This window comes from Zingiber officinale, chromosome 7A (genome assembly GCF_018446385.1).
Source record: "Zingiber officinale cultivar Zhangliang chromosome 7A, Zo_v1.1, whole genome shotgun sequence".
Lineage (NCBI taxonomy): Eukaryota > Viridiplantae > Streptophyta > Magnoliopsida > Zingiberales > Zingiberaceae > Zingiber > Zingiber officinale.
Window position 1 is genome coordinate 100,400,588 of NC_055998.1, and position 20,101 is coordinate 100,420,688.

Consider the following 20,101-nt stretch of genomic DNA (forward strand, 5'->3'; position numbering starts at 1 on the left):
TAATGCAAACAACATCTCAGATTTAGCACTAAAACATATCCACCACAAAATCAGCTAAGATTCCCTACAACATCATGAAGAACAAACCAACAAAATTTCCCACCGAACGGATCAGTCCAATAGTAACCCCCAAAACTCACTCTTCAAAATCATAGAAACGAATTGGCCAGTCAACAAAATCGTCGAATCAAAACCCGTAAATAATATCATACAGCAGAATCCGTGTATTGGGTGGCACATCTCAAAGATTTCAAAGAAGAATTCCCACATACCTAATAAAATCGACACTGAAACTTCAAACAAAGCTCAATCACACAGAAATATCGGCTTGCATTAAAATAAACAGGTAGCACGCAGCTTACACACCTCATCCATCACAGAAACTCACCATTCAAAATCGATCCCCAACTCCTAGAATTCCAAACGAAACCACCAGAAGAGCATAGTGAGGAAAATTAGAATGTCCTACAAACCGAAATCATTGCTAAACATCCAAAAGCATTTGCTACCCCGGCAATAACTTCAATCATGACATCAAACTGAAACACACACCTCAGAGGTGAAACCATTCGTTAACAACTGCGAGGAAAAACCAATCGAGAACAAAACCAATCGAAACCATCCTCAAGAAGAAGAAAACCAATCGGAAACCTCTACAAGCAGAAACAAATCGGAGCATCAACTAGGAAAACCACACAAAATCATCTACAAGTAGAAAACCAATCGGTGATCCATACCACACCTCTTCCACTCCTCTATATCTCACAGATCTCATGCTATCATAGTTGGATACACTTGCCTGCTCTTGCGCTTCCTCGTCCTCCTCGAAACCCTCGCGACTTCCGCTGCGTGTCCTCGTTTTCCCCTGTCCGATCTGCTTCACACGGTGGAAGTCGGCTGCCAGCTCCGACGCCGCACTCACTCCGACGAGAGGGTGAAGACCCGTCAAAGCTTAGCAGCGCGTGAGGAGGCGGAACAATTGGGCTGTGGAGATGAGTGTGATACCGGGGAAATAGGGACTTTTATACCTAGGGTTATTAACTTGATATTAACTTAGGTAAGTATGGTTAATGAACCCTTATTTATTTCCCTCCTAATTGGTGTTAGCTTGGTTAAATTAGGTTACTTAAATCCTTTATTTATTCCCTCTCAACCCTACCATTCCAATCTTTCACTATGTCGTAATAATTAATCTTTAAGCCCCTTCATCATTATTTTTCCTAGGTTTTCATGAAAATTCAGTAATTTAATCCTCTTGTTAATGCCCATGAAACCTTAATTTGTTGCTTTATTTGATAATCTCCTTAACTAAAGATTAGAGGACCTTACAGGCACAATCCTATTTAATGGACTAAATATCAAGTAATGGTACACACTTAGGCACATTTAATAGTATCCTCTCCAACGGAATCACTACTATTATTTGTGTGACCAAAGGAAAACCAACTATTAATTTTATTTGTCATAAAGTTAGGATGACAAGATAATAAAATTAATGGGTAAAACCCCCTCTTACAAATGTTGAATTTGTATACGTCCACACTAATATGGCATGCAAAATTCACGGTGTTTTGAGGTGTTGGTAAATTTAAATAATATTGTTTGAGAAATCAATATTATTCTAAATTTTGAGTCTTGACCAAAAGTTTATTTTGTGATTCTTAGGATGACTTTCAACCCACTAGCTATTATTCTGAAAGAGAACAAACTTACTGGTCCCAACCACATAGAATGGAAAAGAAACTTGGATATTGTCCTAACTGTTGAAGGCTATAAGTTTATACTAATGGAGGTCTGCCCTAATGTGCCTAATAGTGATTCTAGTGAAGAGGAGATTGAGTATCATAGGAAATGGGTCAAGGCAGATGAGATGGCGCGGAGTTACATTTGGCTTTTATATCAAATGTGCTGCAACATCAACATTTGACCATGCTTACTGGCCATGACATGATGTACCATCTCAAGGAACTCTTTGGACACTAGAATCGGGCTGACAAGAAAGACTGTATGATCTCTAGGTACTGCACTAAAAGCAGGAATGAAGAAGTCGAAAAGCAAGTGCTTCATTTGCAAGCAGTCTAGACATTTGTAGGCGGACTATCCTCATAGAAAGAGAACAATATAGATATATCTTTTTCTCTAGTAGTTGGAACATGTTTAGTGGTGTTATCTACCGGTACCTGGCGTGTAGATATGAGAACCACTGATCATGTTTGTAAATCTTTAAAAGGGTTCCAGGAAACCCGACAACTACATGAAGGAGAAATCACTGTTTACATGGGCAATGCTACAGGAGTAGCAGCTGTTGCAGTAGGAGATGTTTATAGGAATAAAATATTGGTTTTGAGAAATTGTCTTTACGTACCAAGTTTTAGAAAGAACTTGATTTCAGTTTCTAAACAATACAAGAATAGATATTCTATCTATTTTGATAACAAATGTGTTATCAAGAAAAATAGGAAAGTTATCTGTTCTGGTACATTCATTGGCAATTTGCATACTTCAAATCCAATAACTCCCACGATGCAACAAATGGAAATTAATAGCACATCTTCTAATTCTAATAAGAGAAAGGAACCTTCGGAAATGAATCAAACATATCATTGGCATCTAAGGCTTGGTCATATTAACTTGAGTAGGATTCAAAGGCTTATAGCCGATGGACTCTTGGGTTCATTAGTGTTGGAAAACTTTCAAACTTGTGAATCTTACTTGGAAGGTAAAATGACCAAGAGACCTTTTAAGGCCAAGGGGTATAGAGCCAATGATATGTCAGAACTGGTTCATTCTGATTTGTGTGGTCCTATATCTATCCAGACAAGAGGTGGCTTCGAATATTTTGTCTCTTTCATAGATGACTATTCACGATATGGGTATATTTACTTGATGCACCGTAAGTCTGAATGCTTTGATAAGTTCAAAGAGTACAAGGCTGATGTGGAGAAACGTCATGGTAAAAGTATCAAAACACTGCGGTCTGATCGTGGTGGCAAATACCTCTTTGGAGAGTTTAGGAATTACTTATCAGAGCTGGGATTCAATCCTAATTGTCTGCACTTGGTACACCCCAACAGAATGGTGTGGCAGAACGAAGGAATATGACTCTTATGGAAATAGTTAGATCGATGATGAGTTATTCAAAATTACCAGATTCGTTTTGGGGATATGCTCTGGAAACAGCAGTGTGCATTCTGAATATGGTACCTTCTACTCCCATGGAATTGTGGAATGAGTGTAAGCCTAGTCTAAGTCATATTAGGATATGGGGTAATCCAGCATATGTGCAGAAGAGAGATACTCATAAGTTGGAATCATGTTCAGAAGTTTGTCTGTTTGTAGGATATCCTAAGAGAACGAAAGGTGGTATGTTTTATAATCATAAAAATCAAAAGATCATTGTTAGCACCAATGTTTGATTCTTAGAGGAAGATTATGTTATGAACCATAAGCCCATGAGTGAAATTATTCTAGAAAAAATGCAAGAGGACACACCCACTTTAGTACCAATAGTACAAGATGAAATATCATAAGAAACTGCAACACGTATCACAAATGATACACAACAACAGACAATGCCTCATCGTAGTGGGAGGGTTGTGACGCAACCTGAGAGATTCATGTTTTTGGGAGAGTCATCGGACTTGATCCCTGGTGAACATGAACCTGATCCCCAAACATATGACGAAGCACTCCAAGATAAAGATGGTGTATCTTGGCAAAGAGCGATGAATTCTGAAATAGAATCTATCTATTCTAATAAGGTCTGGGAGCTTGTAGAACTACCAAATAGTGTAAAAGTCGTTGGATGTAAGTGGATCTACAAAAGGAAAAGAGGGACAGATGGGAAGGTGAAAACCTTCAAAACAAGGTTTGTTGCAAAGGGGTATACTCAGAAAGAGGGAATCGATTATAAGGAAACTTTTTCGCTAGTAGCTATGCTTAAGTCTATCCAGATACTCTTATCTATTGCTGCTAATATGGATTATGAGGTTTGGAAAATGGATGTCAAGATAGCTTTCCTTAACGGAAGTCTTGAAGAAAATATCCATATGAAGCAACCAGAGGAGTTTATTGAAAAAGGCAAAGTGCCTCTAGGTTGCAAGCTAAATCGGTCTATTCATGTATTGAAACAAGCTTCAAGATCTTGGAACATTTGATTTAATGAAGTAATCCAGTCGTATGGATTTATTCAGTGTCCGGATGAGTCTTGTGTATACAAGAAGTGTAACGAAAATGTGATGGTATTTCTTGTACTATATGTAGATGACATTTTGTTAGTTGGAAACAATATTAAAGTGTTATCAGAAGTAAGGGTATGGTTGTCCAAGCAATTCGATATAAAGAACTTAGGAGAATGTGCACATATTCTCGGGATCATAGTAATAAGGGATCGCAAGAAAAGAATGTTGTGCTTATCCCAAGCTTCATATATCGATACAATCCTAGCTCGTTTTAGCATGCAAGACTCCAAGAAAGGTTTTCTACCTTTTAGGCATGGAGTAGTTTTATCTAAAGAGATGTCTCGGAAGACATCAAAGGAGATAGAGGACATGAAGGCAGTTCCTTATGTTTCGACTGTCGGAAGCCTAATGTATGCTATGTTGTGCATGAGACCAGATATCTGTTTTGTAGTGGGAATGGTTAGCAGATATTAAAGTAACTCTGGACAAGGACATTGGACTGCTGTAAAACATATATTAAAGTACGCCTGAGATGGACTAGAGATTATATTATATACTAGTTTACCAAGTAGATGATTTGCTCCATGTGGGATACACAGATTCTAACTTCCAATCAGATAGAGACAATAGTAAGTCTACATCAGGCTATGTGTTTACTTTAGGAGGTGGAGCCATTGCATGGAGGGGTGTTAAGCAGAAATGTGTTTCAGACTCAACCATGGAAGCTGAGTATGTGGCAGCCAAAGAAGTTGAATGACCTAGGAACTTCCTAATGGGCTTAGATGCGATTCCTGGTTTGCCCAAAATCATCACAATTTATTGTGATAATAGCGGTGCAATAGTAAACTCAAAGGAACCACGAGCCCATAAGGTGAGTAAACACATAGAGTGCAAGTACCACCTGATACGAGACATCGTAAAGCGAGGAGAAGATTGCATCAGCAGATAACCTGGCAGATCCTTTCACTAAGGCCCTTCAGGCGAAAGCTTTCGATCGGGATGTTGAAGGAATGGGAATTAGATGCATGACAACATTTATGACAGCGTAGTCTTTTAGTATAAGTGAGAGATTGTTAGAGTGTATGCTAAAAACCTAGATTTTTGTAAACTTTTATTTTGAAATAAAGAATGACATTGGTCAAATGTCTACATTTATATGCTAAGTGTAGTTGTTCAATTAATTTATATTGTAGATAACATGGTGTGTGGTGTTACACACAAAAGATGATGTTATCATTTTCTTATAAATTATAAATAGTAGCTCACGACTAAGATGGATAGGAATAAACCATTGGAATAGTCGTAGGGTAATTTGGTATTAGTTTATCTTGAGTATAAAATTATACTAGTACACTCTGAGTGCATTGAGCAGGACCATTTAAGGTAAGCTCCTTTTATACTGACTAAATAAAAGAACAAGACCTTTGTTATTATGGAAGTGTGTGCTCTTAATCATGATATAATAACAAGCACATATACTCAATATTCATTTCTTTAATTTATCAAAGGGTACAATTTAGTTCGATAAATCAATAGGCCCGATAAGTTGAGAAATGATATTATTTATATGGTGTGTTGTTGATTATAGAATGAAACTGTGTCCTAGGAATCTAGGTTGATGATGTCCCCTAGAATAGCTCATAAGGATTGTCATGTAAACCCTGCAGGTGGACTTAGTCCGATATGACGATAAGGTTGAGTGGTACTACTCTTGGAAGTAGATATTAATTAAAGTGAGTTGTTAGTAACTCATTTAATTAGTGGACATTCAATATCTTAAACACAGGGAGATTAACACACTCATAATAAAAGGAGCCCATATAGTAATATGGGATTGGTGCGGTTGTTCAATAATAACTCATTAGTTGTATGAGTTATTATTGATGAACTCGATTTGGGTATTCAAGGCGAACATGGGAAGCTCAAGTTCATCGGGAGACCAAAACCTATTCCTCCTCTCGGTTCCTGTCGTAGCCTCTTAGTTATAAAGTTTTATACCTATCTAAACCCACCTTCTTACCCATCCCAAGGTGGTCGGCCAAGATAAGGCTTGGATGGGTTGAAGTGTGGCTTAGAAATCTTTATCAAAGCAAAATTCAACATCTTTAATTAATAAATTTGTTAATGTATTAGAAATCTTCAAAAAGTCCTTGATAAAACGCCTATAAAATCCAGCATGTCCCAAAAAAACTCCTTACTCCTTTTACATTAATCGGTGGGGGTAGCTTTTTTATTACTTCCACTTTTGCTTGATCCACTTTAATCCCATGTTCTGATATTTTATGTCCCAAAATAATTCCTTCTTTAACCATGAAATGACATTTCTCCCAGTTTAACACTAAATTCACATCTTCACATCTTTGAAGGACTGTTGAGAGATTTGACAAACAAGTATCAAAATCATTACCATAAACTAAAAAATCATCCATAAACACCTCCATGATTTTCTCTATTAAATCTAAAAAAATTACCATCATACATCTCTAAAAAGTAGCCGGAGCATTACAAAGCCCAAATGACATACAATGATAAGCAAAGGTATCGTAGGGACATGTGAAAGTAGTCTTCTCTTGATCTTGAGGATGAATTGAAATTTGGAAAAAAACCTGAATACCCATCTAGATAACAGAAGTACGAGTGCTAAGCTAATCTCTCAAGCATTTCATCAATAAAAGGTAAGGGAAAATGATCCTTTCTAGTTTCTTTATTCAACTTCCGATAGTCAATGCACATTCGCCACCCTGTTCCTGTTCATGTGAGAATTAGTTTATTATCCTCATTTTATATAACAGTCATTCCCCCTTTTTTAGGAACCACATGAACTGGACTCACCCATTCACTATCTGAAATTGGATAAATGGTCACGACATCAAGAAGTTTAAGTACCTCCTTCTTCACCACCTCTTTTAGATTTGGGTTTAATCTCCTTTGATGTACAATTGAATTTTTATAACCCTCTTCAAATAAGATTCTATGCATCCAGAGAGAAGGACTAATTCCTTTAATATTGTCAATTGTGTATCCAATTGCTTTTCTGTGCAACTTCAACTCTTCAATCAGTCTATGTGTTTCAAACTCAGTTAAATTGGCATTGATTATAACTGGGAAAGTGGAATTCGGCCCAAGGAATACATATTTTATGTTTGGTGGTAATGACTTAAGCTCAAGTTGAGGTGGCACTATTTCTGGTACAGTTGGCTCTTGCCCTATCAACTTAACTTCTTCCTTTAGAAATTTATTCTCTAAATCCTCTTCATCTAACATCTTTGAGAGGGACTCACAACACCAAGAGAACAATACTTGAAGAACATTTTGATCCAGAGTAATTCCTTTCTCATCCTTCTCCTTTCCCTCAAATGCATTAACTATTTGGGTTGTATTATTCAACCCTGACCAATCATTAAAATTCGATGCAATCCTGCAAATTATCTCATAGGCTTCCTCTAAGCTCTTCTTCATAAATGATCCTCCAGATGCTACATCTAATAGACTATTGTTTGAGAAAGAGAGCCCAACATAGAATAAATGCATTGTTAACCATCTCTCAATACCATGATGCAGACATAACTGCAAAAGAGATGAATATCTTTTCCAGGCTTGATGCAGTTCTTCCCCAACAAGTTGCTTAAAATTCAGGATTCGATTTCTCAAGTAAATTGTAACACACATAGGATCCCTAGAAATTTTACATAAATTTATGCATGATTAAAATGGGCCTTAAGTGGATTTTTCAAAAATGAAAGAAAATAGAACCAAAAAGAGGCATGACCAAGGTTTGAACCTTGGACCTCTTAGCAAGTTACAAGCCTTATGAGATATGTGATAACCAGTAGCCCCAGCAGGGGTGTGCTGTTAGGAAGGAAAGGGACATGGTAGTTAAGGGTAAGGGAGGTGAATGCTCCCTTCACTTAGAAGGAAAAGTTTGAGTTTCCTTCTTCCTTCCTAATGAAAAGATGGTTTTGCCTTCTTCCTTCATTTAGAATAAATAGGAGAAAGAGAATGGAAAATTTATTTTTCCTTTCTTCTTCTTCCTCATTCCTTCCTCCCACCGAAACCCTAAGTTCTCTCCTTCCCATTGCCTAATTCAAGTAAAGGGGTCATCTTCCTAGGAAAACTTCTCAAAGCAAGGGTACTTTTCCTTAGTAAACCAAGCGAAAGGATGTAAGTATTTCCCTCACCTGCAGTACAAGTAGCTTTGAGTGTATTCCATGTTCTAATGCTGCTTACAACTTAGGATTAAGCCTTACATGTTTCTGTCAAGACATGAAATAAGATTCAAAATTTGAACCATGCTTGCCTATGACTCCCTATGATGTGTAACTATTATATGATGAAGTGTCATGCTTTAAATTGTTAAGAGAAAACTAGAAACATGCTTATAGGTCTCGGCCAAGACTTGATCATTAGGGTAAGAATCTTATATATGATTACTAAGAGTCTCACTTACTATGCCATGTTTGGTGTGAGATTAGTTTAAAAGTTCCATGCTTCAAATTGTTAAAAGAAAACTAGAAACATGCTTATAGGTTTCGGCCAAGGCTTGAGCATTAGGGTTGGAAACTCATTTGTGTTTACTCACTTGCTATGACATGTATGGTATGATATTAGCTTAAAAGTTTCATGCTTAAAATGGATTAAAAGAAACTAGAATCATGCTCCTTTAAGGTTTCGGCCAAGAAGGAATAAGTGAATTAGAGGAAGTTTAGAAACTTGACTATGCTTGCTTATAATTCCTTATGATGTGTAACCCACTGTAGGATGTTAGTTTAAATTTTTTCATGTTTTATGTTGCTTAAAATGATATGAGCATGCTTACATGTTTCGGCCAAGACAAGGAAATTAGGTTAAGGAGCTACCTAGGGCTTCTAAATGTCTCACATGTTATGCTAAGTGTCATGAGATATTAGGTTAATGATTCCATGTTTTTATGTTGCTTGAAAACCCATGAGCATGCTTACATGTTTTGGCCAAGACAAGGAAATTAGGTTAAGGAGCTACCTAGGGCTTCTAAATGTCTCACATGTTATGCTAAGTGTCATGAGATATTAGGTTAATGATTCCATGTTTTTATGTTGCTTGAAAACCCATGAGTATGCTTATATGTTTCGGCCAAGTCATGATTTAGGGTTTGTAGAAAGTTCAAAAACCCCATCTATGCATGAAAATGACTTTTATGATATTCAATATGTTGTGTGCACTTATGCCATCATGTTATGATTCCCTAGATATGCTATATGTTAGGTGTACTTATGCCATCATGTTATGATCCCCTATGATATACTATATATTATGTGCACTTGTGCCATCATGTTATGATTCCCTATGATATACTATATGTTATGTGCACTTGTGCCATCATGTTATGATTCCCTATGATATGCTATATGTTATGTGCACTTGTGCCATCATGTTATGTTTCCCTATGATATGCTATATGTTATGTGCACTCATGCCATCATGTTACGACTCCCTATGATATGCTATATGTTATGTGCACTTTATGCCATCATGTTATGCTTATGCAAGGCTTATGTATGATGAAAAGCCTAAGAGATGCTTCCCTATAAGTTGGGATTAAGAGCACTTTTCATGATATGACAAGGAACATGATTTGCTATAATATGACAAGAAACATGATATGCTATGATATGACAAGGTACATGTATGCTATTTTACTTTGTATGGCTTATACCGGACCCTAAGCATGGTCCACGGGATGGACTCCTAAGTTGCCCCTAGGTCGATGGTCAATAAAACGCGCCTAGTACGGGATGGGCTCCTAAGTTGCCCCTAGGTCGATGGTCAAGGAAACGGGCCTAGTTCCTAATAAGTTCGAGATTAACTACCTCGGATTTATATAGGATGCGCGCAAATTCATGTATGTGGTACAATGTCGGGCCCTCTTGTTGAGATTATGTTTACGTACTTATATGATATATGTTTTCAAACGATCATCTTGCATTTACTCATTCCATGCTATATGATATATGTTTTCAAAAGACCATCTTGCATCTACATATTTCATGCTATTTGATTTCGTATGCTTTAGGTAGATGCTCTTTTGAGATGTTTTCATGCTACATGATGTCTATGCCTTAAGAAGATGTTCTTTTGAGATATGTTTATGATGCCTAGATGAACATGCTACTACCTTATGCTTATGCTCCTATATGATAGGTTTATGGTTTGCCCCAATAAGTATGACATTATTTTAATGCTAGCATGCTATTGTTAAATCTAGATGTTGGGTAAATGAACATGACACTACTCTATGTTTAATTCATGATTTATGGTTTTTGTGAGTAGGAAAGGATCTTACTAAGCCTATGTGCTTATAGCTTTATGTTTCCTTGTACTGCAGAAAAGGGTAAAGAATGGCTAAATTAAGGGGAGCAGCAGGAAAGGCAAAGATGTGTGTGGCAGTGGCATGGTGGAATAGATCTATTTGTGTTTCAAGACTTATATATGTTTAAGTTTTGCATGTGAACCTATTATGCTACTTGATGCTTTTAATGGATACTACTTGATATTAACTTGAATCTGTTTGGATGATTTATACGCTTATGTTTCCCCTTATTCCATGTTAGTATGATTTATGCTCTAGTTTAAAATATCATGTATCATGTTCAAGTAGTAGATATTAAACCAAGTTATATGCATGAATGCTAGTATGTTCACATGATATGTTGAAAGGATTAGCATGTCACATGTTTAATATGTTACATGATTATTACATGATTATATATTGTTCACATGTCATGTCTTCTTAATATGATTTTATGATTAGAATATAGAATTAAATTCTTCCGCTGCCATGATTTTATGTATGTATGTATGTATGTTCCCAGTAACCCCGTTCTTTCTAAGTATTAGGAAGGGCGGACATTATAGTTTGATATCACAGCAAAGTCTGCCTTCCCACTACACACACATCAAGCTTCCATCCTGCCACTCCAAGTAAGAAATTATATGTCTACCCTATTTCTTTTATGTATGATAAGGAATGCTTTTATCTAAGTATGCATAAATGTAGGTTAGACTGATAAGAAATTCTATGCCTACCTTATTTTCTTTCATGTATGATATATGCCTACCTTATTTCTTTATGTACGATAAGGAATGCTTTTAGGCTAAGTATGCATGAATATAGTTAGGAATGATGATAACTTATGTTAGCCTTGTTGTCATTTATGAAGATAAGCATGGCTAGAAGACGCAATAACAGGGTCGATGAGGCCGTACCCCCACCTGATCTGATGCATGTAGTTACTGAACTTCAGCATCAAGTTACGGAACAACAACAAGTGAGTAATACTCTAATGAATCAACAAGGGAACCCTGCCACCCCACCAGTGAACCAGAATACGATGCCAGTCATACCTGCAGCGCACCAGTACCACCGATAGGCCCAGCCCCAGTAATTCAACAAGAGGCGTACCTAATTTAGTGGTAGAGGCTGAAGCCGGAAAATTTCTCTAGCATTTGTGAACCATGGGACGCTCAAGCCTGGTTCAAGACAGTAGAAAGTATAGTAGAGCTGCTGGATTGGCATGAACATGAAAAGGTCAAGTGTGCATCATTCTGTCTTTCGGGAGATGCCAGAATGTGGTGGGATAGGGTTAAAGCAAAAAGATAAGTGAACCAAATGAGATAGACGGACTTCGAAGAGAAATTTTTTGAAGAATTCTTCCATATGCGTGTCACCAACAAGCACGACGATGAGTTCACCGAGTTCCGACAAGGTGATCTATCAGTTAACGAAGTGGTGAAAAGATTTAACGGATTAGCACGCCTATGCCCAGAGTTGGTCAGTACAGAAAGAGAAAGGGTCAGACTCATGCTGAAGATGCTCAGACCCGAAATAGCTTTGAACGTGGCCGGCGGAGTTAATAGACCGCAGACTGCAGACCGCAGAAGAGCTAATCAGCAGTGCCCTGATCACTAAACACTATCTGAAGGCGCTGAATGAGGGCAAGAGTCAAGTCCAGTCAGGAGGACAGAAACCTCAAAGTAGTAAAGCCAGCTGGAAAGGAAACCACAATGGTAAAAGAAAGCAATGGAACGACTCTAAGGGTGGTCCAGCAAGCAAGCAACCCATGTTCCCTCAGTGCACCACATGTGGAAAGAAGCATCCTGGAAAATGCCGTATGGGCACAAATAAGTGCTACAACTGTGGACTGGAAGGGCATAGAGCCAGAGACTGTCGTCCTATCCAGATTCAGACACCCCCTCAGCAGTATGTCCAGAACTGGGGTGCTCCCCCATAGCTACGCCAGATGCATACTGCCATAGAAGGGACTCAAATAAGCCAAGGAAAGAAACTAAGAAGCTCTTATCAGCCTTAAGGGCACAAAAGATGTTAGACTGCGGATGCACTGGGTTTCTAGCACATGTGGTCGATACAAGTCAAGTAGAGGACCAGAAGCTGGAAGATGTTAGAGTTGTGTGCAACTACCCAGAGGTATTCCCCGATGAACTACCAGGGTTAGCCCTCGATAGAGAAGTTGAATTTGAGATCAAATTGATTCCCGGTACTAAACCGATCTCTAAAGCACGTTACCGTATGGCGTCGGCTGAATTGAAGGAACTTCAGGAACAACTACGGGAGTTACTCGACAAGGGACTTATCTGCCCTAGTCACTCTCCATGGGGAGCTCCAGTACTGTTTGTGAAGAAGAAAGATGGGTCTATGCGAATGTGCATAGACTACCGAGCGCTAAATAAAGTGACGATCAAGAACCGGTACTGTTGGAACCCCAAGGTTGTTTTGGTGTGATCAACAAGTTAAGTTAGGTCCTGCGTTGTTTCTAACCTTATGTCTTAGTGTGCAGGAGCTTAGGAGCACAGGTACTCGAGCGGAAGACGCAGCTAGCGAGAAGGACGGCACGCTGTGCGTCCGAGGGACGAGGCGCTGCGGAAGAGTACACCGGCGGACGAGAAGGAAGCGCGTGGTGGTTCCGAGGAATGAAAGCCGGAGCGGAAGATTGCTCGGGGAGCAAGAGACGCAGCTAGCGAGAAGGTCGACGACCAAGGGATGAAGACTGCGGATGAGTACGCTGGCGGACGAGAAGGAAACACGTGGCAATTCCAAGGGACGAGAAGCCGGAGGGAAGCACGCTCGAGGAGACCGGAAGATGGGTTCGGGTGAGCCCTATTCTGGATGTCAGAGATCACCCAAGCAAGCGGAGCCGGAGCAGAAAGACCCGGACCAGGTGGGGCGACCGGAAGAGGACCAAAAGTCAACTGGGTTGACTTTTGGCTCCGGGGCGCCCGGAGCTGTCCGGGGCGCCCGGAACTGACTTTTTCACAGGATCGAGCTTTGACTCGATCCAACCGTTGGGGGATAAATTTTATCCCCCCCAGGGCGCTCGGAACCCTTCCAGGCGCCCCGACCAATGCTATAAATATAGCATTGGTCCAGAAGCTATTCAACAATCACGATCATTCTATTTCCAAACACTTGTATGCTTTAGTTGTAGTTAAGCTTCTGTTTTCTGTGCCTAAACGCTGTAAGAGTGTAAAATACGGTACCCAGATAATAATTAAATAATAAGGTTATTTGTCAGATAATCTTATGGGATTTTTCAGGAATTTTTAGAAATTTTCTAGGATTTAATCGGAGCTCGTATAACGTATTTAAGGGGATCAATTATTGGACAGCGAAAAAGCCTCTTTGGAATGCCTAAATATGGGAGTTGATTGAGGAATAGACTTAGGTTTTGATTAATTAAACCTAAGTTATATATGTTTATATAAAAACCTAATTTTCTTCCCCTCCCTCTCACGCCGACGCCCCATTCCCAATGCCTTCCTCTTCTCCCTTGCCTGATCGGGAGCTCTTCATCGCCGCCTACTGACCGGTGTCGCCGGTCGAGCCTCCTTCCTCTCCTCTCTCAACCTCTGATGCCCTCTCTCGGTCCCCATCAAGCCAGGTTCGCCGAACCTTCTTTCCTCATCTCCTCCGTAATTTCTCTCGATCCCTCTCTTCTTCACGATTTATCACCGCCATCTCCTCAGATTCCGATCGTCGCCTCCCTAATGTCGTTGCCGTTTGATCGCCATCGGCTGAGCCTCCGCATCTACCAACTTTAACGAGCACCGAGCACCCGAGCCCTTATTTGGTCATGCCCTAGCTCAAATTGGTTGTCGGCGGCTACTCTTTTCCCCACCTGATTCGTTTTCTTTCGCGGTCTTGTTTGATCGTTGGTCGCACCACCATGACTTCACTGCTTCGTCGCGGGCTGGGGTCTCGATCGGGTGCCACCACCAAGCGTGATCAGTCTAGGTAAGTTTCGTCTGGAATCTTGTAGATTCATAGATGATGATCTGATTGGTTTTCGTTGGTGATGATCTTCCTGTTTGGATTAGAGGAGGCATCGGATCAGTATTTTGTGGACCTTCCCTATTGCCGGTCACTGCCAATTCCACTTCTTGAGGCTGTGGAGGTCTCGGTTGAAGAATTAGGGATCTGTTGAGGTGAGTTTTGGAAGATGAATTACATTAACTCCTATGTAGGCTCTATATGGTGTATTCCTTTGCATACATTGTTGGTGAGAGCACTAACCACGGTGATCTTCCTTTAGTGAGATTCTGAGGTAAGGCTTAATGAATAGAATCAAATATGTATTGATTGATTTGGGGTTTATAACAGAATCAAAGTGTTGTTCTGTTTAGGTTGCTGGAGATGTTTCTGTGTGTAATATGATCAGGGATTGTATTAGTGGAGATTGATCTTGGGTCAGATCTGAAATTGTTGGAGGAAGCTAAGGTATGTTATCTTTAGGTAAAGAAATGGGTTGATCCTGTGTTAAAAATTGGAATTTAGGAATTTATTCATGAGTTATATTAGTTGTCAGATTTATAGTTATCAATTGATCTCGTGGATAAACTATGTATGTTGGATTCATAATGGATATTTGGTGAATGATTTATATAGGTGGATGCATGATTATTATTAGCATATTGTAGAATTGGTTGTGTATTGATGATTGATGCAGGATTGGATTGTAAATGAATTAATGGATGCATGTTAAGTTGAGAAACTCAAGGATTAAATGATTGGGTTAATTGGTGATTTATGTGTAAACCTAACTTAATTAGGTTGTAGTATAATTAAGGTTGATTGGGGGATTACTCAAGGATCATGTTTGATTAGCGTTACCCTAATTAGAATAGGGATTCTGTTTGGTTATTTACTTCCTATGTAATTAGCTAAATAGACTATGTGATCGCAGGACTTTGTTTCGGGAGCATCTCGATGTCGGATTTCGAGACACGATCGACAGATAAAGGCGGGTACTTCTTGCTTTATCTCTTTAGTATTTTGATCCTAGTGCATGAGCTTTATATTCAGATAGTTGCTGTATCTATCTTGACTCCACTCTTATTTTTCCTGCGCTTGATACTTCCACTCAATCTTTGAGCTACTCATGTCTGTTTCTATACAGTCTCTTGTTGCTATCGATGATATTTAGCAGATACTATAGTACTAGGTATTGGATACCAGATACCAGACATTAGATAGTAGGTATTGGATATATACACTTGATACCATGTTTACATGCTTTGATTGATGTTTATTTACACACCTTACTGAGCATGCTGGCTTCATGTAGCATACCTGTTTCTATTTATATATATATATGATGACTGTTGCATTATTCGCATCATGTCATTGCATGCATGCCGTCGACCATGTCTCCCTTGTGGTTGAGAGGGTCGTTGGCTAGAGCCGCACGCTCGGCCGCTCATGGGTAGTGGTAGCTAGAGCGTGCCGCTTGTCCTGTCGTGCCACACTCGGCCACTCATGGGTAGTGGCGGCTGGAGTTGCGGCAGCAGGGACCCCCGTCGCAGACGTAGCTATTCAGCTACTATACACCTGTCCATCCGGTCACTCGAGAGTAGTGGCGGCCTTTGGGTGGTACAGTTTGTCATCGATCCGGCCTCTCGACCATATAGGGGTCGTGGTGCAGAGAGGTGGGCGGGGTGACCATCCGTACATACGTTGTTGTTATTATATCTGCTGGTTGTTTACTTATGCTGTTGTTGTTTTTCTATGCTGCTGTTGCTAGATTATACTGCTGTTGTTTATTTATGCTGTTATGCTTACATAGGTTGAGATTTATACCTGTGATATGTATTTAGACACTGGCCTACTTACTGTCATGTATATACCTCACATGATACCATGTAGTTATGATCAGTACTGTAGCAGGACTTTGCTACACTTTACCTTCTACCACTAGCCTAGGATATGGTTTCAGGTATGGACACTTATTATGATATCACTGTAGTATCTGCTATTTCCATACGAGACTGTATACCTTTGCATCTCTAGTTCTTTACCATACTCATGCACTATCTGTCTATTACCCGCTGAGTTTTTATACTCACCACCCCGCATATTGGTAATTTCACCAGGTAACAGGTAAAAGAGTTATGGAGTCGCCTGGAGATCCTGTCCGCCAATCCCACGTCACATTCGAGGATGACCTTACGATTTTGGTATTTCTTACGTTATTTGTAGTTTGGGTTTTGTATTTGTTTATGTATTTGTATTCTCTTGTATTTGGTTTGATGTTATTGTGTCAAGCCGAGCTGGCTCGCAATTAGTTGCTTCATGTTTTATGATCGTTATTTGTGATTTCCGCTGCGTTGATTTTAGTACAGCCGTTTGGGCTGATTAATATATATCATATAACTGCGTGGTTGTGTTTATTTCTGTTCCAGCCGAGTAGGCTGATTATATAACTGCGTGGTTGTGTAGATATATTCCAGCCGTATGTGGCTGATGTATTTTGTATGTATGTTTGTCTCAGATTGTCACCCGTACAGGGGAGATGCTGCCGAAATTTTTCGGTAAGGACTCCTCTGGGGGCGTGACAAAGAGGCTTCTCCGCCTGAAGGAGTTTTTGAGCTTAATCTTCCTTGGATTAACAACCACATCGGTTGTAACCAAGTAAACATCTGGTGCCTCGTCTTTTCTTTTATGCTTTTATTTATCTGCTTAATTCATTTTACAAGTGTTAGCTTAATCGTTCGAGGAAGGGTTGTCTGTTTTTAATTGACAGGTTATTTACCAACCCCTCTAGCCGGCCCAACAGTCCAACAAGTGGTATCAGAGCCGAGTACGCCTCAGAAGGACTAACCGCCGTCTGAAGCAACAAGACAATGGCCGGAGCTAGCGACTACCCACCAGCATTCGAGGGGGAGCTTGCTTCTTGGAAGCAACAAATGACGGTATTTCTTAACTCTGATATTGGTATTTCTCTAATAATGAAAACAGGTTATGAAGCACCGAAGAACACGAACGGAGAAAGACTCGATCTACGCCTCTGGAACAAGAAGCAGCGTGACGAGTCAATGGCAAACGGTCGTGCAGAGTTTCACATTCTAACCGCAATACCAAATGAAGATTTCGATAGAGTTGGCGAATACAACAGCGCAAAAGAACTTTGGGAAAAGTTCTTAAAACTCTACGAAGAACCAACTGAAGCCGAATCCGACTCTTTGATGGACACCGAGCTGCCGACAGAACAGTCTGAGATGGAAGAAATTACCGAGACAGCCCCAACAGCCGAAGTACATCCCGAGAGTGATGAAGGGGGAGAATCTTCGGATAAAAGCAACTCGACAGGGGGAGAATCAACTACCGAAAAGGTAAGTCAGGTATGGACTCGAACCTCTGATCAATTAAATGATTCAATCGAAAAATTGCCTGAAGAGTCTTTCGAATCAGAAATTGAATCATCGAAAGAATTTTTCGAATTAGAAAATCAATTGTCAAACTTGCCTTGCAAATTATTATTAAAAGAATTTTGCAAGTTAGAAATTTTGTCGAAAAACTTTTGTAAATTGCAAAATATTTTTTCAAAAGAATTATGCAAATTCGAAATGATGTCAAAAACTTTCTTCGAATATTTTTTCGAATTACAAATTACTTTCTCGAAAGAGTTTTGCAATTCAGAAAATGAGTCATCGAAAAAGTGTTTCGGATTAAGAAATCTATTATTAATAAATTCCTACAAATTAGAATTTTTATTAAAAAATTCTTGTAAATTACAAAATATTCTTTCAAACGAATTTTGCATATTGTCGAAAGAATTTTTTATAGCGTCGAAAAATTTTATCAAGTTAGAATCTATGCTATCGAAATATTTTTGTGAACTTAAAATTCAAAAAATAATAGAAATTAACATGATACAAATTGTTGCATGTTTAATATTTTTTGCTTTAAATCTTAAAAAGTGTGACTTAAGAATTTCTGATAAATTAAAATGGAAATTTAAACCTTCTGATTAAAGCATAAAATATATAAATAAATAAATGCATAGAAAATTTCTCTTTATGTTATTAATTCTCTGAAATTTTCTTGCATAAAGCTTTCTGTTCAGAAACTTCTTAATCTTGATGTCGAGTGACTTAGAAATTTATCTTGACTTAGAAATATTTCCCTGAAAATTATTGAAATATATTTTCAAATTTTTTTAATGTCAACCCTTAGATTTCGTTTGTACCCCATTTTTATTGTGATCAAAGGGGGAGAAGGGAAATCATAAGTCTAGGGGGAGGTAGAAAAAATTGAAAATTAAAATTTGGAATGTTTGAAATTTAATTTTTTCTATCATTGCAATCAACTGTTTAATTTCATATCTATTGTTGACCCTAGCTTAACTTGGGTTGATCACACCAAAAAGGGGGAGATTGTTGGAACCCCAAGGTTGATTTGGTGTTATCAACAAGTTAAGTTAGGTCCTGCGTTGTTTCTAACCTTGTGTCTAAGTGTGCATGAGCTTAGGAGCACAGGTACTCGAGCGGAAGACGCAGCTAGCGAGAAGGACGGCACGCTGTGCGTCCGAGGGACGAGGCGCTGCGGAAGAGTACACCGGCGGACGAGAAGGAAGCGCGTGGTGGTTCCGAGGAACGAAAGCCGGAGCGAAAGATTGCTCGGGGAGCAAGAGACGCAGCTAGCGAGAAGTTCGACGACCAAGGGACGAAGACTGCGGATGAGTACACTGGCGGACGAGAAGGAAACACGCGGCAATTCCGAGGGACGAGAAGCCGGAGGGAAGCACGCTCGAGAAGATCGGAAGATGGGTTCGGGTGAGCCCTATTCTGGATGTCAGAGATCACCCAAGCAAGCGGAGCCGGAGCAGAAAGACCCGGACCAGAGGCGAGGTGAACCAGAGAAGAGAGCACGGACCAAAAGTCAACTGGGTTGACTTTTCCTCGGGCGCCCTGAACTGTCCGGGGCGCCCGGCGCCCGGAACTGACTTTTTCACAGGATCGAGCTTTGACTCGATCCAACCGTTGGGGGATAAATTTTATCCCCCCCCAGGGCGCCTGGAACCCTTCCAGGCGCCCCGACCAAGGCTATAAATATAGCCTTGGTCCAGAAGCTATTCAACAATCACGATCATTCTATTTCCAAACACTTGTATGCTTTAGTTGTAGTTAAGCTTCTATTTTCTGTGCCTAAACGCTGTAAGAGGCTTCTCCACCTGAAGGAGTTTTTGAGCTTAATCTTCCTTGGATTAACAACCACATCGGTTGTAACCAAGTAAACATCTGGTGCCTCGTTTTTTCTTTTATGCTTTTATTTATCTGCTTAATTCATTTTACAAGTGTTAGCTTAATCGTTCGAGGAAGGGTTGTCTGTTTTTAATTGACAGGTTATTTACCAACCCCTCTAGCCGGCCCAACGGTCCAACAGGTACCCTCTACCACGGATTGACGACCTGTTCGACCAGTTAAAAGGTGCCACCATCTTCTCTAAGATTGACCTGAGGTCTAGCTATCATCAAATAAAAGTGAAACAGGATGATATACCGAAGACGACTTTTCGAACAAGATACGGACACTATGAGTTCGTAGTTATGCCCTTCGGAGTGACGAATGCTCCTGCTCTATTTATGGACCTG